The following is a 26,046-nucleotide window of genomic DNA, read 5'->3' as shown; positions in this document are numbered from 1 at the left end:
CCCCTGCACAATTACCAAGCTCAAGGAACTTTGCGGACAAGCAGTTTTGAAGGGCACCTTTCTGATCAAACTACTCACTGCTCCACATTTACATCCTTCCGTCTAAATATGAAGGGCACAAGTGCCGCGGCATAACTTTTCCAGGGTTCACAAAGCCAAGTTACTCCAAACAAAACTCTTCGCTAATATTTTTTTACAATAGAGCCCAGTTTAAGGAACAATATAATGCTATTGCCCTCTATGCTCTCCAGTTGCTTCCAATCACATGGTTAGAAACCAGAGATGAATCCCAACAGTACATGTACATCGATCACGCGCTTCTCGAAGCCGCCCCAGCTCCAAACACCCAAAATATATTCCCAGAAAATGAGTAAAAGATCAGCTTCTTCAGCAATTATACCCATATGCCAACATTAATTTTGCACAGCTGAGCTCTATTGCCCAAGACGATTGGTAAGAAACATTTTAAACAATCCGAGGATACATCTTTATCCAAAAGCAATCAATATATGTGCTTTAACCACTAGTGCAGTGAATCCAGTAAGAGAAGTGACATTGTATCACGCGTCACTAATAGACAAACAGTCAGTTAGCCATGTTAGAGTCACACGTACGCTCTGTGAACTTTCACAACTTCCTCACATCACTTCTTTCAATCCGATGCTGCTATTGATGTTTGACCTGGTGAAAAGCTGGTGCCCACCGATACATCCTGATGGCACTGAGCGTGCTATCTGCTCCGTCTTCAAATGCCGAGTGTGGAGCTACTTTGCTAGCTTTGTCAGTGGTCTTTAGTAACATTTAAAAATATGGCCTGACCATTCACTGTCTTGATCTCCTTATACTGTCCATGATTTCATTTTTACAACTCTCAATTTGATCTTGCCAGCAAAGCTGCAGTACCTCCCTGTAGAGTTTAAATTCAAAATGAGGAAACCTTTTTTCTACAGACCAGCTGTTGCTTGGCTATACAAATGTGGCTCAGATCACTTGTCGTAATCAAATCCGAATTGTTACCTTCACCTGTCTATTATCTTATAACTAGTCCATTCCGCATTGCAGTCCATGGCCTTGTTCTTACCTTGACGCTCCAAATCAACAGTAATGCGAGAGGCTAGATACGTCTGTTTATATTTACAGCAAGAGGAAGTTCTGACTCACTAAAATCCACCTCTCTACAATAAGAGGGAGGGCACTTTCCGATTCATACGAGAACACTGAATTCATTGAGAAACATTTTAAAGCTTCCTTAATCCCTCAACAGTATATTTCAGTTAGTTAGATCCGATTACGCAGAAACTGCTTTGCCACCAGTCCTTTCAACAAGGAATGCACTGTTTCACCTAAAAGATTATAGCGTGAACACATGACAACATAGCACGATCGACAGTTCCATATTGATTTAACACCATTGTTGTAACAAAGCTTGGTATGCTGGACACCGTATTTAGATTTTATTCGAATATGAACACTGACTTAATTCAACATGTCAGATAATACTGGGAGGATATTATTTTGGGAAGGGGGTGAAGCCAGTTGTTCCTTTTTTTATTCCAACAGGAACCATTAGCCAAATGATCTTTTTACACTGACAACATTTCTAACCAAGGATTTTCTGCACTGTTTATTTTCTGGTGAGCCGTTTTCCAAGCTATAAATCAAGGGGATCATTTTCCAAGTACGCACTAGCACAGGAAGCCTTGCCTGCCTGCAGTGCACATTAGAAAAATGCTAGCAGCACAGCATGCCCACTGTGATTTTCTGATATATACCTCTGACAGGGGAGGCACTCTACCACCAATACATACGTGAACAAATACACCTCGGAAATCTCCATGAAGATCTTGCTTGTCAAATACTCCTTGTCTTGTGACTGGACAGTCTTCAAATGGCAGGAGATTGCTGCCTGTTCGGTGAGATAGATTTACAAGGTTTGGAACTCAGAGATGCAATCAATGCCTCAATGGAATTGGAGGGGAGAGATCTTCTAGTCACTTAGCAGATGTCATAAACATTGTGGCATGGCTTCCTTTATCAACTATTTCTAGGGAAATCATAAATTATTCTAAGGAACATGCTTACGATTTTGCTAAGACAGTGATTACAATTTTGTTAGTGATGGTGACCAGAGAAAATGTTCCGGTCTATCCAGAAACGGCAAACAAAATAAACAGAAAAATATAGTGCTGTAGTTTGTGCTGCAGAAAGTAGCAACCTTTTTGGCAAGGCAAGCTTACTTAAGGAGCCAACAACACAGATCAGTGCAGGCTGTGTGAGGAAAGGTTAGAAAAATTGAAACTAGAAATCTCAAAATACCAGTCAAGTGACTGTTGGGTAACTTGTGTATGTGAATTTTCCAATTTAATTATTGTGCAAAGTAACTATTTTAAAGGAAGAGCAAGTATTGTAGTTCATATTGCTTCACTTCTGGAAACAAAAACTTTAAAAAACCTTGAAGTATAAAATAAGTTTGAGAGTAATCTTCATTTCTAGGAGCATCACATGGATCAAGGAGTCATCATGATTAGGTATTTTCCTAGGCAATATACACCATCAGCCTGTGGTTAATGGTATCCAGTCATCAAACCATGGACAACTTCATCTCTGAGCTTCGACAGTACGAACAGGATATTTGACCAAAGTGGGGTGGGGAAATCACAGCCAAGCCTGATCTTGTCCTCACCAGGCATCAGCGCAAATGCACCTTCCGGCAGGGTTACTGGATAGTGATCAGGAACAGGAACCCTCTCTAGCCGAAGGGCACAGAAGCCAGTTTTAACCCCTTTTGCAATCAGCTAACAGCATAGACTAGAATTCAAAAGAGGAGCCGTCCTGGTCTGTATGCCTAAGCAATGAGCCTTAGGACAGCCATCTAAAGGCCTTGATCTGTTCTTGGCTGGACCATAACATGAAGTAATGTGCAGTGTTGAAACTCAGTCAATGGCAAGACCTACATGGTCCCACCCCACAGAAATTCACTTCCTGCCTGACAATCACGGAGCTTCATAGGCCATTCAGAGGAAGGTACTGTAACTTCAGAGGCTACACCAGTCTGGTATTACGTTTACACAGAGTCCAGACAATGCTTGTGACTCAGCCCCACGCTCTAAATTCCGAAAAATTACTAATTTGTCCAGATCAGTGTTTTGATTTTGTCATTTTTGAAAAACATTCCCAGGAAATTTGCACTGTTTATTTTGGTCCTTTCAAAAGTCAGTAAAAGTCAGAGAAGGGAAAAAGTCAAGCTTTCAGAGGAAAACAGTGGGAAAAAGTAGTGATCTTACAGAGCTGAAAAAAGGTTGTATATGTCATGTATTCAATTATCACTGTAACCCATGTATAAGCTGACCTAAGTTGTACACCTTGAGATCATTGACCACAAGGGGTGAACTTGTGGGAGACACTCCTAATCTGGACTTTCCGGTATAAAATTGGAAGCTCCACCCACCTTCATCACTTGAGGTCTTGGTAATAAAGGTTACTGGTCACAGAGTGACATTCTCTGAAGTATGGGCCTCGTGTGCATTTATACTGTATAGTAAGGACATATCATTGGCGACGAGAAAATGGGATTTAAACCACGTGAGCATGGCCACTAGCAGCACAGAAGAGAGGTACTGTGTTGGTGATGATTGGGACGACTTTATTGAGAGACTATAGTAAAGTTTTGTCACTAAGGAATGGTTGGGACAGGATTCGGCCGACAAACGCAGGGCTCATCTCCTGGATCCACAACGTACTCCCTGATGAAGGACCTTCTAGCGCCAGAGAAGCCGGCGGACAAGACGTTCGAAGAGCTCAATAAGTTGATCGGGGAACACCTTAAACCGGCGAGCAGCATACACATGGCGAGACACCGGTTTTACACGCACCGGCGGCGAGAAGGGCAAAGTGTTCCAGACTTCGTGGCAGATCTCCGGCGACTGGCGAGCCGATGTAAGTTCCCAGATGCATGCAGAGCGGAGATGCTGCAAGACTTTTTTTTATTGAGGGCATCGGGCATGCTGGGCTTTTCAGGAAACTGATTGAGACCAAAGACTTGACCTTGGAAGCCGCGGCTCTGATAGCTCAGACATTTATCTCAGGGGAGGAAGAGACCAGAATGATGTATGACAAAAATCTTGGCTCAAATGCGGCAAACGACCAGGGAGTCAACATTGTTAATGCAGCACACGGTTCTCTAGGCAGACAATGGCAATTGGACATGCCCCAGCATGCAGTCGAACCCAAAGGGGGAATTCAACAGAGACAATGGCTAGCTGAACAGCGATTCATGCCATCGCAATGGACAATGCGGCCAGTAATGGGGCCATCAACACCTGTTAATGGTGCACTTAAGGACAGTTACAGAGACAGTCAGAGACGATCGACTGGTAATGGACCTTTTGTTTCCAACAACAGGAGGTGTGGAGGCAAACACCCAGCCAGAGCTTGCAGGTATCAGCAATATACCTGCAGAAACTGCAACGTCAGTGGTCACTTGGCGCGTATGTGCAGGAAGCCTGCAGCCAGGTTGATGTACGAGGAGGACGGGCCCGATGTAAGCCCTATGAGGCCAAATGAATATCGGGGGAAATCGCTGGAAGCTGAAGTTCAACGAGTTCATGTGGAGCACATACACAGTTCATATACCAGGACGCCACCGATAATGATGAAAGTGCTCCTCAATGGCATCCCAGTATTAATGGAGCTAGACATGGGGGCCAGCCAGTCCCTGATGAGTATCAAACAGTTCGAAAGGTTGTGGGTGTCCAAGGCCAGGAGGCCAAAATTATTGCCGATTGACACACAGCTACGGACATATACAAAGGAGATCATTCCGGTGCTAGGCAGCGCCACGGTAGGTGTGACCCACAAAGATTCGGAGAACAGGTTGCCACTCTGAATTGTCCCGGGGGACGGTCTCGCACTGCTGGGGAGGAGTTGGCTTGCTGTCATGAACTGGAAATGGGGCGATGTCAATGCAATTTCTTCTGTGGAGCGAATATCATGCTCACAGGTCCATAAATGCGAACGCATCGGCCTGCATATAGAGGTGGGCACTCACATTAACCGCCTATGACTACACAATTCGGCACAGACCGAGCACTGAAAACTGCGCCAATGCACTCAGCATGCTCCCACGAGACACCACTGAGGGGGCAACTGAGCATGATGCTGAGATGGTCATAGCTGTTGAAGCTTTCGAAAGCGAAGGCTCACCTGTGACAGCCCGTCAGATTAAAGTCTGGCCAAATAAAGACCCGCTACTGTCTTTAGTTAAGAAATGTGTCCTGAATGGGGACTGGGCAGCCAGGTACGGGGCATGCCTTGAGGAATTTAAACCGTTTCATAGGCGCAAGGACGAACTCTCGATTCAGGCCGATTGCCTACTGTGGGGAAACCGAGTAGTCATGCCCCAGTTGGGCAGAGAGGTGTTTATCAGAGAACTTCACAATGAGTACCTGAGCATTGTCATGATGAAGGCAATTGCCAGGTCACACGTTCGGTGGCCAGGGATAGATGCAGACCTGGAACTTTGTGTTCGCAGGTGTAACACGTGTGCTCAGCTGGGCAACGCACCCAGGGAAGCCCCCCTTAGCCCCTGGTCCACCAAGCCATGGTCACACATCCATGTGGACTACGCAGGTCCTTTCATGGGAAAAATGTTTTTGGTTGTAGTAGACGCCTACTCCAAATGGATTGAGTGTGTCATTTTAAATTCAAGCACATCCTCTGCCATGGTAGAAAGTCTACGGGCAATGTTTGCCGCCCATGGTCTACCGGATGTCTTGGTCAGCGACAATGGCCCGTGCTTCACAAGCACTGAATTCCAGGACTTCATGGCAGGCAATGGAATCAACCATGTCAGAATGGCACCGTTCAAGCCGGCTTCAAATGGCCAGGCGGAATGAGCAGTGCAGATAATCAAACAGGGGATGCACAGAATCCAAAGGGGTTCCCTACAAAGCCTCTTATCACGCCTCCTGTTGGCCAATAGATCCCGACCACACCCGCTCACAGGAGTTCCACCTGCAGAGCTGCTAATGAAAAGGACGCTCAAAACCAGGTTAACCCTTATACACCCTATTATGAAAGAAATTGTTGAGAGCAGGCATCAGTCACAATGTGACTACCATGACAGGAATGCGAGGGCGTGATGCATTGATGTCAATGACCCTGTTTTTGTCCTTAATTATGCTGCAGAGCCCAAATGGCTTGCAGGCACTGTGATTGCCAAAGAGGGGGATAGGATTTTGTTAGTTAAACATACCAATGGACAAATCTGCCGCAAACATGGATCAAACTAAAAGGAGGTTCAGCAACCCCACAGAAGAAGTAGAGGAAGAACACGCTGTAGAGTTCACTCCACCACAGGTGACCAAACACCGGAGCCAAGTGGAGGAGAGCCCAGTCACTGTGGGCAGTCCGGACAGACCTGAGGCACCGCAAACAGCAGATACTCAGGCCAGTGCCCAACAACCGGAGCCCCAATTCAGGCGCTCTACAAGGAAGCAAAAACCACCAGAGAGACTTAACCTGTGATCCCAATAAGACTTTGGCGGGGGGGGGGGGGGGGGAGGTGATGTCATGTATTCAACTATCATTGTAACCCATGTATAAGCTGACCTAAGTTGTACACCTTCAAAACATTGACCACAAGCGGCAAACTTGTGGGAGACACTCCTAACCTGGACTTTCAGGTATAAAAGGGGAAGCTCCATCCACCTTCATCACTTGAGGTCTTGGTAATAAAGGTAACTGGTCACAGAGTGACCTTCTCTCAAGTATGGGCCTTGTGTGCATTTATACTGTATGGTAAGGACATATCAGTATACATGTTATTTTATTGGTATTCTCTATGTGTTCCACTGTGTAATATTTTTGCATTTTACATCGGGACTTGGTCAGAAACTTGATGTAGCATTTCTAGCTCAAATCAGGCAAAATAAAATGCCAAAACAATGGGGTTTTAAATTGGAGAATAGAATGCCAAAAAGGAAAAGGATGAATAATCAAGTGAAAATAGAAAAAGTCCAAATATCCCGAGGAGGGGCGGCGGGGGTGGGGGCGTGGGGGCGTGGGGGAAGAGAAAGTATTTTTTGTGAAAAAGACACAAATTGAAAAGCAGATCTAATAGACAATTGCAATAGCCCGGATTTTGCAGTTCGGATGGAGGCGAACTGGTTGTGTTCGCCATCATTCCACCTTTGAAGCTGACTGCAACTTTGGGATTTGGAGCATGCAGAAATCCTGAAGTTACAGTCTGTCATTCACTGCTCCTCCATAGGCTGCACTGTGCCCTCCCACCCCCCCTCCCCCCCGCCCCCTTCCACCACAGAGCCAGCAATCAGTGCAATCACTCAAATCAGGGAAACTTCAGCTCTTTCACAGTACCTGTAATTACAGTTAAATTCTCCACTAAAAGTTAGACTCAAGGGGATTAGGTGTAACCGGGGTTTTAACAGCTTATTGACTGATAAACAAAGGTTAAGGGCCTGAAAAACAAATTTTAATTTTGCGCAATGTGAAATTTTTCTATTTTTAATAAAAATTCTAATATTTTAAGAAACTTAAAATGAAATTTTTTTCATCTTTATTTCATTTTTTGCCTTTTCCTCATGTGAAAGCCCCAATCTTTCTTTTGCTCTCTCTAACATTTTTAAAAATGTTCGAATTTTAAGAGCTTACTCACAGATTTGCCGTCTGTGAGAATTCTGCGCTTTGATTGGCTGCTTAGACAGCTCGTTGACGTCACAGCAGCTCGCACAAGGGGATCCCCACTAATCTCTGGTGGCTTGAGTTGAATGTCAGAAAACCCTGAAGTTCTCGACACAGAGATCGCAAGATCCTTGTGCGAAGCGTACTTTGGGGCCCAGCGGTGAACGCCTTCGCTTCACCGCAGACCGTAAATTCCAGGCCTATCTTTTTAAAGCTGCTTCGAATGTGGCCTCAGACTGGTGCTTGTGCTGCTGGTTCTTGACGTGTATGGTTGGCTCGAACCAGCTGCTGGTAACACCTGGTAAAACAATGGTGCTCAAGACCCATACGCAAGGAACAGGCAGCACAAGCACCTCATGGACAATATCAAAACAGTGCAAGACTCTTTAAGTCACAACAACTATTCACTATTCTACACCTGTGGAAAGGAGTAGAGGTACATGATTGTTTCAAAAACAAAGATTGGATTTGTGTTTATTATTGTCAGTCTCTGTCCTCAGTAGGACATCCATCAAGCATGCTGCCTACGCACACTTACAGGAAATGATTGCCTTTTTTTTAAATGCATGATCTCCTCTCTCATTAATTCTGATCTAAGCCAGATCAGAGGCTGAAGCATGCTGTGATTTCCCCTGGTCTTGCGTGGCATTATTCAAGCATGAGTCATTTTTTTATAAAAAATCTCAGAAGGGTTTAGTCCAGAACTGTTTTGCAACTTTGGAAGAAAATTGTAACTCATGAGAACATCCCCCCTCATGCAAAGGCTATTTCGTTAGGCTTATGATTTCAGAGAAATGAGCCAGTAAATCCCATAGGAACAGAATGTTCAAGCAGCAACATGCACAGATCTTGCAACTTTCAATCACTCACATTACATACATTTGTTTTTATAATTGTTTTCCCTAATCTCTCCTCCTCCACCCCAAGGTCAGAAAGACAAGGCATGCTGCCCACTGGTCTCATCACTTAGCATAGCCCGAAACACACTCTGGTGTAAACATCGTTCCTGAGCTGCCCTGATCTGTGACAAACTCTTTTTTTAAGATCAGGTTGAAACACTCTACTGATGTCGGTAGTGAGCTATATGATTCTCTCCCTCTGAAACTGTCTCTACTCCTCCCCTGAAGGTGCTAACTTTTGCAATCCCATGCACAGCAGCACCTTGCCCAAACTTTTCATTTGTGAAGCCAAACAATGTCAATGGGCTAGTTAACACATGGAGGGCATTAGTCATGCCAAATTTTGTTCACACACACACATACTTCCCAGCAGGACAGCAGTAGCCAGCTTTCCAAAAAGGAATAATTTCTGCAGCCATTCATTTCACTCTGCAGCAATGCTCAAGGCTTAAGGCAGTACCCTACATATATTTAGTTACACAAGTATGAACATTTGCACCAGCATTCATTGGTCCATTGCAAACTCCCCATCACCATTAAAACTCATTATTCCTCTTTATAATGTTATAACCAGCAGCAATCAGAAGTAACAAATCCAAGTATTGGCAAGGGGGGGGGAGAAAGCAATTAATGCAGAGAGTAAAAGGCAGGAAGAGTAATTAGAAACCTTCACCAGATACTATTTCCATAGGATTTTAAATTTAAGAGCCCTATGTGGGCAGGGCAGATCCACAGACTCCCTTGTATCCAGTTATGGATGAGCAGCATGGTATAGATGGAATCTCACCCACAGTCACAAGATTTAGAAGTTTGGAACTTTCTTCCGCTAACAGCAATTGCTAGATCAATTGTTAATTTTAAATCTGAGATTGAGAGTTTTGTTAACCAAAATTATTAAGGGATATGGGGCAAAGGTGAGTATATGGAGTTAGGTCACAAATCAGCCATGATTTTGTTGCATGGCAGAACAGGCTCAAGGGGCTAAATGGCCTACTCCTGTTCCTATGTTGTAGGATTCTTATTAAGGCACATTTGTATATTAAAATGAGGCCAAGTATTTTGGTAGCGCTTTTTGCCCCCAAATTGCCCATTGGAACAGTGAATCAGTTGAGTATCCCATTTTCTGGTCCAATACAGGGCCTTGCAAAATAAGGTTTTTTTTTTTGCCTGCATAACAACAGTCACTACACTACAAAAAAAGCATTCTGCAAAGCACCTTGAAACATTTCAATGTGACAGATGTTATATCAGTACAAAAGAGGAAGACAGGGCAGTAGGAAAGAAGGAAAAATACTTTGATTAAATCCAAATTTGAAGCACAAATGCAGAGATTTTCTTTAAACTCAAAACAAACATGGCACAAAACCCATTTAGGGCACGAAATCACATGTATCAATTTCAAAAGGTGTATGCTCCATACATCCTATCTGTCTGCACGTCACTCATTTCCCTGACAATGGACAGATGCCTTAAAAAATGTTTTGATTTGATCGCTAGTCACTGATCAAATCATCTCCATTCCTGCTTTTCATAACTGATTAACTGTAATAAGCAGAGGAAACAAGTTTTTGGTGATCAGCCATGAGGAATTTAATTAAAGTTGGGCGTGTGCAACAAGCCCAATTCAATTACAGGAAAGATTTGCGCTCCAGTGTTTTTGATTCTCCCCATCTTTATCCTTCCTCTTCTAAAGCTGATGACTCATGCTGACATACTGAATTACCACCAAGATGCCATTCACAAGAGCTTTAGACGAAAAAGGCATGCCATAAAATAGAGGAAGTACTTGTACACTTGTTAGGTCCAAACATTTGATTTTATAGTAACTAAAATGAATATAAAAATAGCAGTCCGAGACCTCTCCAAAATAAAAACAGGAAAAACCACAGAGCCCAGATCATCATATTACATAAAGCTTGCACAATATGGTGAGGAAATAATGGAAATATCTGGGGCTGTGACTCTACAATTACCAGAAAGGAAGCCTAAGGAGGCAGGGAACACATGCAAAAATAATAGACTATTTCGGTCCAGGCTAGGACCATTGTTCACCAAGGGTTAGTTGCAGACACCGAAGTTGCCATCATTTATGCACAAGCCTAAACGGTGAATGTCGACAGACAATTCAGCTGTGGGATACACTGTATGCTAGGCTAAACCTTTGCTCATTCAACGTCTAAATATTTACATTTTCTAGTGGATGGTTGAACCTTTTTCCTGTACAGGGTAAATGTTATTTTCTGGAAAAATACCAATTTTCTCCCACGATGTTGACTCCTGCTTGCGGTGCAATTCTACAGGTTCTGTGTGCCTTCTCATACCTTACTCAAGAATCCATTGTTGGCAGACTTTTCAACCATCAGAGCCATCACAGCTGAAACGAATCCTGCTCTTACCTGACATTCACATATAAACAGCTTGCTGCAGAGATCACGCGTGATTTCTCCCTCCCTGGCTCAGCCTGGCTGAGATCAGCCAACTCGGACATAACTTGGGACACTTCTGGTCTGAATGGTTCAGTTACATGCCAGCTATATCAATCGCGTCATCGGGGAAGACTACTAATGAATAGCGCAATCTGGAGAGGACCCAAGTGTCTTTTTTGTATTTTCTCATCGTTCCAGTGGTTATGAAATCTGCCCTATATATAATATACATATAGGGGCAATGTAAAGCTCCCCTTATTTTGTCCTAACAACATGCCACAGACCCAACCTCAGGAAAAACACCATGTACTCCAGCCCATGCCACTTTTTCTATTTCCCCTCTCTGACTTAGATCCCTCCCCCAACCTCCCCATGAAGTTCCATTGCTGCCTTATTTATTTCACGGCACTGAAGTAGAAAGTGGGGTTACATGGTAATGTAAATGTGCTATGAATGTAGGCAAGATAATTTGCACAAATTTTGGACTTGAAGAATACAGCCATCTTGCAATAATTTATGGTACGTACCTATTCATCATCCCCTCACAAATTATGTACATGTTTCCTTCAATATTTAAGGAATAAAAGCCAAGAACAAATATTGCAAGAAAGTAAAGATCACCGTACAGTTTTGTGGCTTCACCAGAGATAATCCGGCCCATTTATTAACACACAGCTATCAGGAAGTAACTGAATAACTCAAACAATGGGGATATTTTTTCCATTTCTCACTTCTGGGAAACTGCTGCATCATTCAGAGCTGTCTCATGTGATGCAAACAAGGAGCTGAGTGATCGATTAGGTCAGCACACTGGCCTTTCATTTCTAGACTTTTATGTTGTTGCTGGGGAAGTGGCACTTAAGCAGAAAATCATGACCTCTGAGCCTCACAATCTGTTTATTAATTGCCAGTGTACCATTTTGGGACTGGTAGATGACCAATAGGAAAGAGCCTCACATTTTCCACTGCCTCTTGGGATCCAAAAGGTTGGATACCAGACATTATCAGATAAATGGTGTTTGTGTGACATAAGCTAACAATAGATAATTGATCTATGTAGCTCAGTTCATTTATTCAATGACATAGAAACATAGAAACATAGAAAATAGGTGCAGGAGTAGGCCATTTGGCCCTTCTAGCCTGCACCGCCATTCAATGAGTTCATGGCTCAACATGCAACTTCAGTACCCCATTCCTGCTTTCTCACCATACCCCTTGATTCCCCTAGTAGTAATGACCCATGTTGCGGGGTGAGATCTTAGGCATGCTAGTGGAATAAAGGTTTACTAAATCATATTAACTTATGTGTGCTCATTAAAAAGAAAATGGTTATAAGTTTCAAACCCATGTCTTAAGATATATATATTATGTGTGTACTGTGTATCTGTATTTGACACCAGATCAGTATTAGCAATGGCGACAACAACTTACATTTATAGAGCGCTTTTAATTTAGTAAAACATTCCAGGCTGCTTCACAGGTGCATAATCAGACAAAAATTGACACCGAACCAAAAAATGAGACATTAGGACAGGTGACCAATAGCTTGGTCAAAGAGATAGATTTTAAGGAGGGTCTTAAAAGGAGAGAGAGGTAGAGAGGCAGAGAGGGAATTCCAGAGCTTAGGGCCGAGACAGCTGAAGGCATGGCCGGCAATGGTGGTGTGAAGGAATGGGACGGGGGAGGACAAGAGCCAGAGTTGGGGAATGAAGAGTACTTGAAGGGTTGTAGGGCTGGAGAGGGTTAGAGATAGGGAGAGATGAGGCCATGTAGGAATTTCAACACTAAGATAAGAATTTTAAAATGTGCTGTGTGCTGGTTTTAGAAGGGTGACAGAAATAAACCACGAATGACAGATGAAAACTGACAGCTTATTTCTGATTACATTTTAAAAACAAAATGAATGAACGACTACAGCAGGTTGAATAAATCCAAAAGAGCAGTATATTCAACTATGCAGCCTGTGACCTGTACTCTCACAGAAGACCGAGTGAGCTGAGCCAGTGATAGCAATTTTATATTTTATATTTTGTGCTAAATCTTTCAATGAAAGTGCTGGCTCTCTCTCCACAACCTTCCAAGAGTTCATTCTTCACCTGTGCACCTGAACAGTGAATGTCAATAGGCTATCTGCCCAGAAGCAGCACAGCCAACCCCGATCATCTCCCTCAACATCTATATGCACAATACTGGGTACCAATCAGGAGCAGGAATACTGGCTGATTTTAGTTTTTTTGCTCCTCCATCCTAACCCCAGATGCCCAAACTAAGATCAGTTAACTGAACATTGACTGGGATTCAAATGAGGGACCTTCTAGTCCATGCGGTTCATTAATGCATTAGGTGGTGCATTAACTTATGTCATTAGGTGAGGTGTTAACTTTTTACACAGTTTCTCTTCCTTAGGAAGGAAACAAAGACAAGAGTAATGCTTTGTGCTACAAAATACACTCCTTGGTTAAAAACAGTATTTTGTAATGTTGCCACTGCCTCAGGAATGGGAGGAGTGATCCAAGTGATCTTTTGTTCATAGAATGGCACACTGAAGGCACATATTGTAACAGGTGAGAAACTTCTTTTGATCTTGTGCAACATCAGTTGTTTCCTGGTATATTGCAGCACTTCAGAATACCCGTAACAATTTAACTTCCTGAATCAGCTTCTGGCAAAATTAGTTTATTAGTGTAGCTGCAACAATTTTAGCTATGAGGCAAGATTGGATAGGCTAGGGTAGTTTTCTTTGAAACAAAGGAGGCCGAGGAAAAACTTAATTGAGGTGTATGAGGGGCCTAGATAGAGTGGATAGGAAAGATCTATTTCCCTGAGCAGAGAGGTCAATAACCAAGGGGGGATAGATTTAAAATAATTGATAGAAGGATTAGAGGAGAATTGAAGCGTACTTTTTTCCACCCAGAGGGTAGTGGGGGTCTGGAACTCACTGCCTGAAAGGAAGGGAAGGCAGAAACCCTCATCGCATTTAAAAAGTACTTAGATATGCACTTGAAGTACCGTAACCTACAAGACTACAGACCAAGAGCTGGAAAATGGGATTAGGCTGGGTAGCTCTTTGTCGGCCAGCATAGACACGATGGGCCGAACGGTCTCCTTCTGTGCTGTAAATTTCTATAAGTATCAAGACAGAGAGTGGAGAGCATCAGTTCAAACTGTCACAGGACAGAGAGTGGAGAGCATCAGTTCAAACTGTCACAGGACAGAGAGTGGAGAGCACCAGTTCAAACTGTCACAGGACAGAAAGTGGAGAGCACCAGTTCAAACTGTCACAGGAGCATCCAATCGTGCCCCGGTAACTGCCCCCAAAGGAAGTGGAGTGTGGGAAATTGCACTTCGCTTCCATTGAAGGGTGGTGAGGCCAATTCTGCGGTGGGAGCAGTACTTCCACTCTGGGGCTAAAATTCCCGGCCCCAGAATGTTACCGCCCCCAAGATGGGAGCCTGTGCGGGGAGGCAGAGGGAAGTGGAGGGGAGACGGGGGCGGGGGATGGAGGGGAGAGTGGTGGTGGGCGGAGAACCCCAGGTTGGGGGACGGGAGGGGCCACACTGCAGCGGAGATCTGGGGGGGGAGGGGGGGCGAAGTATGTTGGAGGGGCGGGCCTGGGGGCTCTGTGCCTCGGTGCGGGGAGTGTTCAGAGTGGGGTGGACGGGTTGACTGCGCAGATGGCGGTTGGTGGATGTGGTGTGGTTGGCGTCGCGGGGGCGTGGCTCCGGGGTGGCCGGTGCTGGGGGCTCGACATCCGGGGCTGTTCGGCATTTGGGAAGGATTCTGACGGGACGGGGCGGGTTGGGTGCAGGGGGGGGGTGGGGGGTGTTCCCGGTATTGGATGGGTCCGGAGCCGGGGGGGGGGGGTCAGAGGGGGCGCGGTCTTGGGATGGGGGGGTGGGCTGTTTGGGGCTGGGATGGGGAGAGACTTCTTCACTCGGGGAGTTATTGGACTGTGGGGTTCCCTGCCGCAGAGAGTTGTTGATGCCAGTTCATTGGATGTGTTCGGGAGGGAGTTGTTGGATGTGGTCCTTGCGGCTGGGGGTGTCGGGGGGCGTGCTGGGGTGGGTGATCAGCCATGATCTTGTTGAATGCCGATGCAGGCTCGAAGGGCCGAATGGCCGACTCCTGCACCTATTTTCTATGTTTCTATGATTCTTCTATGAAAGCCCTGTGTTGAAATTAGTCCAGCAGGCATCATGTCAGTATCTAATCCATAATCAAACATCAAACCTTTTATTTATTGAAGGAACATACTGCGGTATAAGACCATATCAAAACAGGGAAAATGGAGTACGAGAAGAAGCTTGCAGGGAACATTAAGGCGGATTGCAAAAGTTTCTATTGATATGTAAAGAGAAAAAGGTTAGTAATGACAAACGTAGGTCCCCTGCAGTCAGAATCAGGGGAAGTCATAACGGGGAACAAAGAAATGGCGGACCAATTGAACAAGTACTTTGGTTCGGTATTCACTGAGGAGGACACAAACAACCTTCCGGATATAAAAGGGGTCGGAGGGTCTAGTAAGGAGGAGGAACTGAGGGAAATCCTTATTAGTCGGGAAATTGTGTTGGGGAAACTGATGGGATTGAAGGCCGATAAATCCCCAGGGCCTGATGGACTGCATCCCAGAGTACTTAAGGAGGTGGCCTTGGAAATAGTGGATGCATTGACAGTCATTTTCCAACATTCCATTGACTCTGGATCAGTTCCTATGGAGTGGAGGGTAGCCAATGTAACCCCACTTTTTAAAAAAGGAGGGGGAGAGAAAACAGGGAATTATAGACCGGTCAGCCTGACATCGGTAGTGGGTAAAATGATGGAATCAATTATTAAGGATGTCATAGCAGTGCATTTGGAAAGAGGTGATATGATAGGTCTAAGTCAGCATGGATTTGTGAAAGGGAAATCATGCTTGACAAATCTTCTGGAATTTTTTGAGGATGTTTCCAGTAGAGTGGACAAGGGAGAACCAGTTGATGTGGTATATTTGGACTTTCAGAAGGCTTTCGACAAGGTCCCACACAAGAGATTAATGTGCAAAGTTAAAGCACATGGGATTGGGGGTAGTGTGCTGACATGGATTGAGAACTGGTTGTCAGACAGGAAGCAAAGAGTAGGAGTAAATGGGGACTTTTCAGAATGGCAGGCAGTGACTAATGGGGTACCGCAAGGTTCTGTGCTGGGGCCCCAGCTGTTTACACTGTACGTTAATGATTTAGACGAGGGGATTAAATGTAGTGTCTCCAAATTTGCGGATGACACTCAGTTGGTTGGCAGTGTGAGCTGCGAGGAGGATGCTATAAGGCTGCAGAGTGATTTGGATAGGTTCGGTGAGTGGGCAATTGCATGGCAGATGAAGTATAATGTGGATAAATGTGAGGTTATCCACTTTGGTGGTAAAAACAGAGAGACAGACTATTATCTGAATGGTGACAGATTAGGAAAAGGGGAGGTGCAACGAGACCTGGGTGTCATGGTACATCAGTCATTGAAGGTTGGCATGCAGGTACAGCAGGCGGTTAAGAAAGCAAATGGCATGTTGGCCTTCATAGCGAGAGGATTTGAGTACAGGAGCAAGGAGATGTTGCTACAGTTGTATAGGACCTTGGTGAGGCCACACCTGGAGTATTGTGTACAGTTTTGGTCTCCTAACCTGAGGAAGGACATTCTTGCTATTGAGGGAGTGCAGCGAAGGTTCACCAGAATGATTCCCGGGATGGCGGGACTGACCTATCAAGAAAGACTGGATCAACTGGGCTTGTATTCACTGGAGTTCAGAAGAATGAGAGGGGACCTCATAGAAACATTTAAAATTCTGATGGGGTTAGACAGGTTAGATGCAGGAAGAATGTTCCCAGAGAGTGGTGAACCTGTGGAATTCTCTACCACAGAAAGTTGTTGAGGCCAGTTCACTGAATATATTCAAAAAGGAGTTAGATGAAGTCCTTACTACTAGGGGAATCAAGAGGTATGGTGAGAAAGCAGGAATGGGGTACTGAAGTTGCATGTTCAGCCATGAACTCATTGAATGGCGGTGCAGGCTAGAAGGGCCGAATGGCCTACTCCTGCACCTATTTTCTATGTTTCTATTAAAACGTGTGTTTCAAAAATACAGCCATCTATTAATTAAAATATATTTTCATGAGGTGTTTTACCACAGTAATCGTGGACACCTGTCCTCTTAGCACTTTCAAGGGTCAGACTTTGAAACCCCTGGTATTCACACAGAGTAATAAACAGTGGGAGTTGAGGCTCAACAAAATAAATTACATTTCCATGGCCCACTTCAGAAAGCAGAGATGATAAAAACTTCTGTTAAGAAACCAGCTATTACACTTCAAGTTAAAATATTTTTCTAATTAAGCTTATTTATATGCATTTAAACTAAGCACAGTCTGTCTGTCTGTGTGTGTGTGTGTTCTTCTGAAGATGGTGAATCTCACGGTTCCATGCAGCCCTGCAGTATTTCAACCAAGAAGCTATTCTTCATATGAACCTCGATACTGGGTATCGGCAGGCAATTTAACACAGCCAAACCTGATCTTACCCGATTTGGAAACGCTGCCTGATTCCTTGGGCCAGGGGTGACAGAGGCCATGTTAAAGCCACAGTTCAGTCAGGGCAAGTGAAGATAGACCTCAGACACAATGGGCTCAATTTTGGCCGAGCCCATTTACCGGAGTTGCGCCGCTTTTGTACGTTCCCAGATACACCGAAAAAAAATATTGGAACTTTGGCCGCTGTCTGGCCTCTTCACTGCAGTCGCGCAGCGTGGCCAGTCGTTCTGTGCTGGAAAATGTGCCGAGACATCTGCACATGCGCAGTGGCGATTAGTGATGTCTGCGCATGCGCAGTAGCGCGTCTGCAACAATAGTCCCAATTTGTCAACATACTGATGTAGGTCTCTGTCAGTTTGAGAGTGTGGTGATGTTCTTCCTCCCTCTGGTCAGCCTTGTGCTGCTTCTCCTCATGCTGCCGCTATTTTTCCATCTCATTGGTGCTGAATTTACATTATTCCCTCTCTTCGAATCTGTGTTGCTTTTGTTATCTCTCTCTCGTTGAAACTGGAGCTCCTTTAGGTAAAATTCTCCATCTCATAAATTCTGCCTCCTTTGTTGGGCTAGGGGCGGGCAGGAGAACTGATATAATGCTCCTGCCTGACGGTGATTTCTCAGTTCTCCAGCCCGCCCCTTGCCCTGGCCGAGTGGCCTCCCGGTGCGATCGATCTCTTAGAAATCACCGGCAGGCAGGATCACTAAGAGATCGATCGCACCGGGAGGCCACTTGGCCTGGGCTCGGGGCGGGCATGAGAACTGATAGAAATCACCGGCAGGCAGGAGCACTATCAGTTCTGTTGCCCGCCCCGAGCCCAGGCCGATTCGCCTCCCGGTGTGTTGTCCTACCCCTAGCCCAGGCCGAGTGGCCTCCCGGTGAGTTGTCCTACCCCTAGCCCAGGCCGAGTGACCTCCCGGTGCGTTGTCCCGCCCCTAGCCCAGGCCAAGTGACCTCCCGGTGCGTTCTCCCGCCCCTAGCCCAGGCCCAGTGACCTCCCGGTGCGTTGTCCCGCCCCTAACCCAGGCCGAGTGACCTCCCGGTGCGTTCTCCCGCCCCTAGCCCAGGCCGAGTGGCCTCCCGGTGAGTTGTCCTACCCCTAGCCCAGTGACCTCCCGGTGAGTTGTCCCGCCCCAGCCCAGGCCGAGTGACCTCCCGGTGAGTTGTCCCGCCCCAGCCCAGGCCGAGTGACCTCCCGGTGCGTTCTCCCGCCCCTAGCCCAAGCCGAGTGACCTCCCGGTGCGTTATCCCGCCCCAGCCCAAGCCGAGTGACCTCCCGGTGCGTTGTCCTACCCCTAGCCCAGGCCAATTCGCCTCCCGGTGTGTTGTCCTACCCCTAGCCCAGGCCGAGTGGTCTCCCGGTGCGTTGTCCTGCCCCTAGCCCAGGCCGAGTGACCTCCCGGTGCGTTATCCCGCCCCAGCCCAGGCCGAGTGACCTCCCGGTGAGTTGTCCAGCCCCAGCCCAGGCCAAGTGGCTTCCTGCACCAGCCCGCTGCCTTCCCGGGCTGAGTGCAGAAAGGTGAATTGCAGTTTGAAGATGAAGGTAGGACATCAATTTTTTATTTCTTGTAGAATTGTTAGTAGTTTGTTTGCAAACATTGCTAAGGGTAAGGCTTGGTTGGTGTAGGTGCAGGTCCTCGCTGCTTCCCGCCCCATCTGAGGCCGAATGGCCTCCGATGTACTTACCTGCGCTGATTTATTTAACTCTCCGCAATTGTTTCCTGAAGTGGCCACATACGCTGGCCTAAGTAGATTTGGAGTAACTATTAGCTGGCCAAAATTACCTAAATGGGCAGAACTGGCATTGGTGGCTGGTAATGCCTCCTTTTGAGAAAAAAAGAACCTAAAAAAAAGTAACTAAGTGAGTTACGCTGGTGCAAATTGATTGGGGAAACTGGGGATTTTTAAGTTACGCCAGAAAAAGCAGGTTACTCCAAAAAAAACGGAGCAACTCCTGGACAAAATTGAGCCCAATATTACTGTTTGCAAATAAATGTTGTTGGGCTAATTTTGATCTAAAATACAATCAATGCTTACCACACTAATTAAGCTAGAATTATATTCTGACGGGGTTAGACAGGTTAGATGCAGGAAGAATGTTCCCAATGTTGGGGAAGTCCAGAACCAGGGGACACAGTCTAAGGATAAGGAGGAAGCCATTTAGGACCGAGATGAGGAGGAATTTCTTCACCCAGAGAGTGGTGAACCTGTGGAATTCTCTACCACAGAAAGTTGTTGAGGCCAATTCACTAAATATATTCAAAAAGGAGTTAGATGAAGTCCTTACTACTAGGGGAATCAAGGGGTATGGTGAGAAAGCAGGAATGGGGTACTGAAGTTGCATGTTCAGCCATGAACTCATTGAATGGCGATGCAGGCTAGAAGGGCCGAATGGCCTACTCCTGCACCTATTTTCTATGTTTCTATGTTTCTATACAGTTAGCATAACAGTGTGACTAACATTTCAATCCAGTGGCAGATGTTAATAAAGTTAATTTAAAAGTAAATTAGTTTATCCATTGTGTCCGTGACTCCAAATAAATTATCTTTTTAATCTAAGTGCTCCACTTAATTTAAAAATGCTCATAAGCCACTAAATTAAACCAGCTCTCTGCCATAAAGTGTAAAGCATTTTATTTCCTGTTGCAACTAATATCTTATTAGAAAGCAGTAACACACAGACTGTGTGGCTGGTAACAATTGAGTGCTCCCACGAGGAATGGTCAATTGGTTGAAGTACCAGAGGCTGACAGAACCTTTGGAGACATACTCCAGCATGAGTCAGCACCATCAGGGGAGAAGGCTGGAAAAGGAGAGAAAACTGGAGGAAAGATTTAATTCAAAGTTGGCCCCAGTAGGAATTCTGATGGACCAAACCAATTTCCCTTCTTGATCCAGGTATAAACAGTTTGAGTTCTAATGGATGGTCTCCACCTAAAAGATTAAACTATCTTTTCTTTTTCAGATAACGTTGGAACTGTTCTATTGTTTCAGATTTCCTGCACTTTCCCTTTTTCTCCCTCAAGTAAGTATGGTTTGTTTTATTTTACACAACGCATGTCACCTTAGTCATCCCTGCCTAAGTTAAGCAACATTCTCAGCTGAGAGGCTCAATTCTGGCAACGCCCACATCAGCTGGTTACTGAGAGGTGTGGCACAGTTGTGTGCAGTAACGTGGCCAATAAATTTCCATTGCTTTCTCTGTAAAAACACCCAGCAATCACTCGGTATCTGTCACTCCATTCACTGATTAATTCCAGGCTATTCAACTGGAAAGCAACATTGTGAAACCTGATTTTTTTAAAAATATTCAGCCAACACCCACTTGCACTTTTCATTGGGAGTCACTGAATAGCAATCAGCAGCAGAAATCACTGCTAATTTTCTCTTCCCTGACCCAAGGGCAGAGGCCAACTGTTGCACCAACAGAAATGATAGACTTGAAATGGATCAAAGAACTGAAATTATACTTTGAAAGTATATTATAGACATCACACTTTCAGAAACAGGTCACAAAAATCTGCAGCAAGGTAAAAGTTTTTTTATCTAAAATTAGAGATGTAATTGTGCTACACTATGGAAATGTGCTGGACATGTTCTAACATGGCTGACTAATGTAACAGCAACCCACAGTACTCACATAACAAACTGATCAAATATTTACTCCAAACCAATTACGTAGATAGACACTGGTACTTGTATCAAACTGGCTTAATTAATGTGATGTATTTTAAATAATATAAACATATTTATGTAATAGCAAACCAAATCTTCTCGGGAGACAGAACATATTTTCTGGATTATAATAAGCTGTATATCCTCACAGTTCTCAAAGCACATGCAACTGAGTCCTATTTATGCTTATATTTCTTGGCGGTTCAGAAAGGGCTGTTCTTACATTGTTGCTTCATTGATGGATAAATCTTGTATCAGAACACCAAGATCTGATAGTATAAGTAACTTGAAATATATGCACATTAATGGTAACATGGATTGAAACTTAAGATAGGGAATCCAAAGGCTCAATACTTGTGCAACCTTTAAAAAGAAAACTTTGACACTCCTCATCTATGATAACCACTGCTCATTGGTCCCTGGTGACCACAACATGCAATAACATCATAATGACAGTGATATCACATAGCAGTATCAGCTACCTTTTCTTGGGGTGACAATTTAAAAATATATTTTATCAAGATCATTAACAGGAGAAGGCAGTTGAACACTTTCTTCCCATTTATTAATAGACAATTTAGGCAAGCAATGCAATAAGCAGAACAGAAATAAATATATATATATATATATATATACCATTTTAAAACTATTTTTTGTCTGTGAGTAATGCAGCAAGAGATCAATTAACCACTTAAGAAAACTGCTTATACCTTTATTCCAGCCCAAACCCTCGGCTCTCCACTATAGTTTATTGCTTGACCCTACTCCATCGTCAGAAGCCAAACCTTCATTAATGATGCCTTTGCCGTATGGAACTCTCCCTTAACCACTTTCTTTTGTCCCACCTCATCCTTCCTTCATAAACCTTTTAAAGACATAGGCCCAGAATTTCCTGAAAACGTGTGCTGAAACAACAGCATTTGTCTGACATAGTGCCGGTTTTCAGTGCAAAAGATTGTAGAAAGTCAGGCATTAAATGACTTCGGCCATGATCTTGAGCGCCGATTCTGCGAAACAAACAGCAAAACCCGCTGCCGCTCGTGAGCATAGCTCCATCCCTGTGCAATAATGCACCTAAAGTCAGATTTTAGGTGTGTAATGGCGATTTTTAAAGCAATTAAAAAACACACATCTCCTCATTGAGACCTAAAATGTATTTTCTGTATCTTTGAATGCATCTTTATGGCATCAGAATGATTTGCATTAAAAATTGGAAACACTTTCACGATTATTATGCTTGCTGTGCCTAATGTGCATAAATGGTTTGATGGCTTCAAACTTTAACTAAAGAGGGGCATAAAGAATATGGCATACATTCGGAACTTCCATCGGGCTGGATTGTTTACGCCGAATTTCCACTCGTTATATGTCAGTTTTTACGTTCCAGCGTAGGCTGAAATTCTCAGGAAATTTCGGCATAACTTGTCGGTTAGATTGACATAGACCAGTTTGGCCAAATGGCCTGTTTCTAGGTGTAATTTTTGGCGTAATTCGCCTGTTATCAGGAAATTCTGGGCCAAACAGTTCGATACCCGCGGGACCCTCCCCCCACCTGCTCAGCTTCCTTTTCCACTCCCTCGTCTCCTGCAGCGTCCCGTTTTACCCATATTCGGACATTTGATTTATTATTATAACTATCTGGTTCAAAAGGCGACCAGACAGACACACACACACACAAACACATTTCACTGGCTCGAATTCGAGGTCCGGAATCCATTGCCACAATTGTTTCCCCTCCACTTCCCCTATTGCGTCAGACACTTTGCAGCTCGATCTGTAAACTTGAAACAAACTCAAATTCTCCATTTGCGGGGACTTCCCCTCCCCTCCTCTCCTCTCCTTTGAAGTCACAGATATGAATTGAAGAACTGGATCTCGCAAGGAGCTGCCCGGAGATTGAAAGATATTCGCATGGACGGGCAGCTCGCCAATGGAAATGCATTGAAAAGTGAGCCGACAACTTTGAGCGGTCGGCTGATGCAACAAGCTCCAGAGTAGCTCATCCCGCCAAATGGCTAGTGGGCATCCGCACTGACAGCCCAAGCCCAGTCTGCCGCACCGTGCTGCTGCTCCACCGCCAACTTCCGCGCCTCTTACAGCACGGGCAACTCGACTTCCCAAAAATAGCACGTTGAGTGTTTTTTCCATATTGTGCGGATATGTATATGTATATGTAAGGTGAATACTAGGAAACAACCGGAAGCGTATGAATGATTTTAGTTCCAATTCCATCCTGGTACCGGCTTTAATTAAAGTGCGTTATAGTTTAATCCTCTTTAATCCCCAGGCGATCGAAGTATTTTTTAAATACGAACTGAACGTTCAAGTATCATAAACCGACAAATAACCAGAACGCACAAATACATCACAAAGTATAATTTCGGCGCCAATCGCACGGTCCCCTCATAAAGTGCACCTTTATTCAGATGCAGAATCAACCATTTGTGTTTCTATTACCGCGCGAAGCTCTTAATATTTTAATCGGAATCCGATTTAAATATTTTATTACGATAATAATTCGTAGCCGCCACAGCACAAACCGCGATCCATTCAGTCCCTTTTATCCATGCCATGCCTTGGGCTAATTTCACTTTATCGCCACATTGTCAAGATAAAAGTAAGAACAAGAATCGCACCGATTCTTGCGACAGGCGCCAACTCACTGTTTGGTTTTCTAGGATGAAGTAGCCAGGGACAGTCGCCGCAGAAGAGCGCAGCCCGCGTGTCCTGTGTATGTCTGAGTGCTGAGCTGGCTGCTGCTGCTTGCTGCTGCTGCTGCTGCTGCCTACTAATTACTCATGTACGTCACGGATATGAGAGACATCCGTCATTGAACACCATACAGGAGGTCTGCGTTAGTGGAACACACAGGTAGCGGCGGTGTATCAATATATCACACTGAGCGGGGGCCTGGTAACAACAACATGCATTTATATAACGCCTTTAACGTAGTAAAACGTTCTGAGGCACTACACAGGAGCATTATCAAACAGCATCAAGCCACATAAGGAGATATTAAGGCAGGTGACCAAAGGCTGTGTCAACGAGATAGATTTTAAGGAACGTCTGAAAGGAAGAGAGAGTTGCAAAGGTTTAGGGAGGACATTCCAGAGTTTAGGGTCGAGGCAGCTGAAGGCAGGGCTGTTAATGGTGGAGTGATGTGAACTGGGGATAGAAAGAAGGACTTGGATGAAATATAGCACCTTTCACCACCACCAGACTTCTCAAAGCATTTTACAGCCAATGGAATACTTTTGGAGTATTGTCACTGTTGTAATATAGGAAACACAGCAGCCAATTTGCACTCTAGCAAGCTTCCACAAACAGCAATGTGATAATGGCCAGATCATTTGTGTTAGTTATGATGATTGACCAGGACACCAGGGATAACTCCCCTACTCCCTCAGCACTGCACTGGAGTGTCAGCCTAGAGTTTTTGTGCTTAAGCCCCTGGGGCTTGAACCCACGACCTTCTGACTCAGAGACAAGTCCCCATTCAGCCCCAGCTGAGACTGATGCACAAGAGGCCAGAATTGGAGGAGTGCAGAGATTTCAGAGGGTTATAGGGCTGAAGGAGTTTACAGAGAAAGGGAATGGTGAGGCCATGAAAACAAGGATGGGAATTTTAAAATTACAATTAAATATTGTGTATTATAGCAATCTACCACTGTATCTATTGGGGCTTATAATTATCCAAAAGGTATATGGAGGCTATGATAATATAACTATATTTAAAGCTGTATTCTGTAGCATTCTTTAAGTGCAGATAGTGCAGATTGGAAGGGAATAATCTGGCCTTCTTGGAAGAATTGCCTTAATCTAGTGATTCTTCATGATGCCATACTCGAAATCCACCTGAATTGTCATCCCTATTGTGCCAGACTGAGTAAAGGGCTAACTGACCAGGTGGACTCTGCAGGAAAGCAATGATAATTGGGTGTTTCTGGCTTCAGTTTGGTCCTTTCTGAGGTGTACGAATGTATGAAACTGAAGGATATCCTTATAAAGCGGGAAATTGTGTTAGGGAAATTGATGGGATTGAAGGCCGATAAATCCCCGGGGCCTGATAGTCTGCATCCCAGAGCACTTAAGGAAGTGGCCATAGAAATAGTGGATGCATTAGTGATCATTTTCCAACAGTCTATCGACTCTGGATCAGTTCCTATGGACTGGAGGGTAGCTAATGTAAAACCACTGTTTAAAAAAGGAGGGAGAGAGAAAATGGGTAATTATAGATCAGTTAGCCTGACATCAGTAGTGGGGAAAATGTTGGAATCAATTATTAAAGATGAAATAACAACACATTTGGAAAGCAGTGACAGGATCAGTCCAAGTCAGCATGGATTTGTGAAAGGGAAATCATGCTTGACAAATCTTCTGGAATTTTTTGAGGATGTAACTAATAGAGTGGACAAGGGAGAACCAGTGGATGTGGTGTATTTGGACTTTCAAAGGCTTTTGAAAGGTCCCAAACAAGAGATTGGTGTGCAAATTAAAGTATGTGGTATTGGAGGTAATGTACTGACGTGGATAGAGAACTGGTTGGCAGACAGGAAGCGGAGAGTCGGGATAAACGGGTCCTTTTCAGAATGGCAGGCAGTGACTAGTGGAGTGCCGCAGGGCTCAGTGCTGGGATCCCAGCTCTTTACAATATACATTAATGATTTAGATGAAGGAATTGAGTGTAATATCTCCAAGTTTGCAGATGACACTAAGCTGGGTGGCGGTGAGCTGTGAGGAGGATGCTAAAAGGCTACAGGGTGACTTGGACAGGTTAGGTGAGTGGGTAAATG

General features: G+C 44.6%; 1 protein-coding gene across 1 annotated transcript in view; it reads right to left on the bottom strand.

The window, feature by feature from the left end:
* The window catches only part of LOC139265561 (cationic amino acid transporter 3-like), a 45,758-nt gene extending 21,722 nt beyond the window's left edge, over positions 1 to 24,036 (bottom strand). Inside the window, exon 1 of the mRNA XM_070882636.1 lies at positions 23,917 to 24,036. The gene's annotated coding sequence lies outside the window, so the exon portion shown is untranslated. The remainder of the gene's footprint in view (positions 1 to 23,916) is intronic.
* Between the last annotated feature and the right edge of the window lie 2,010 nt (positions 24,037 to 26,046).

Source organism: Pristiophorus japonicus, chromosome 6, assembly GCF_044704955.1.
Source record: "Pristiophorus japonicus isolate sPriJap1 chromosome 6, sPriJap1.hap1, whole genome shotgun sequence".
Lineage (NCBI taxonomy): Eukaryota > Metazoa > Chordata > Chondrichthyes > Pristiophoridae > Pristiophorus > Pristiophorus japonicus.
This window is presented reverse-complemented; position numbering and strand designations above follow the sequence as displayed.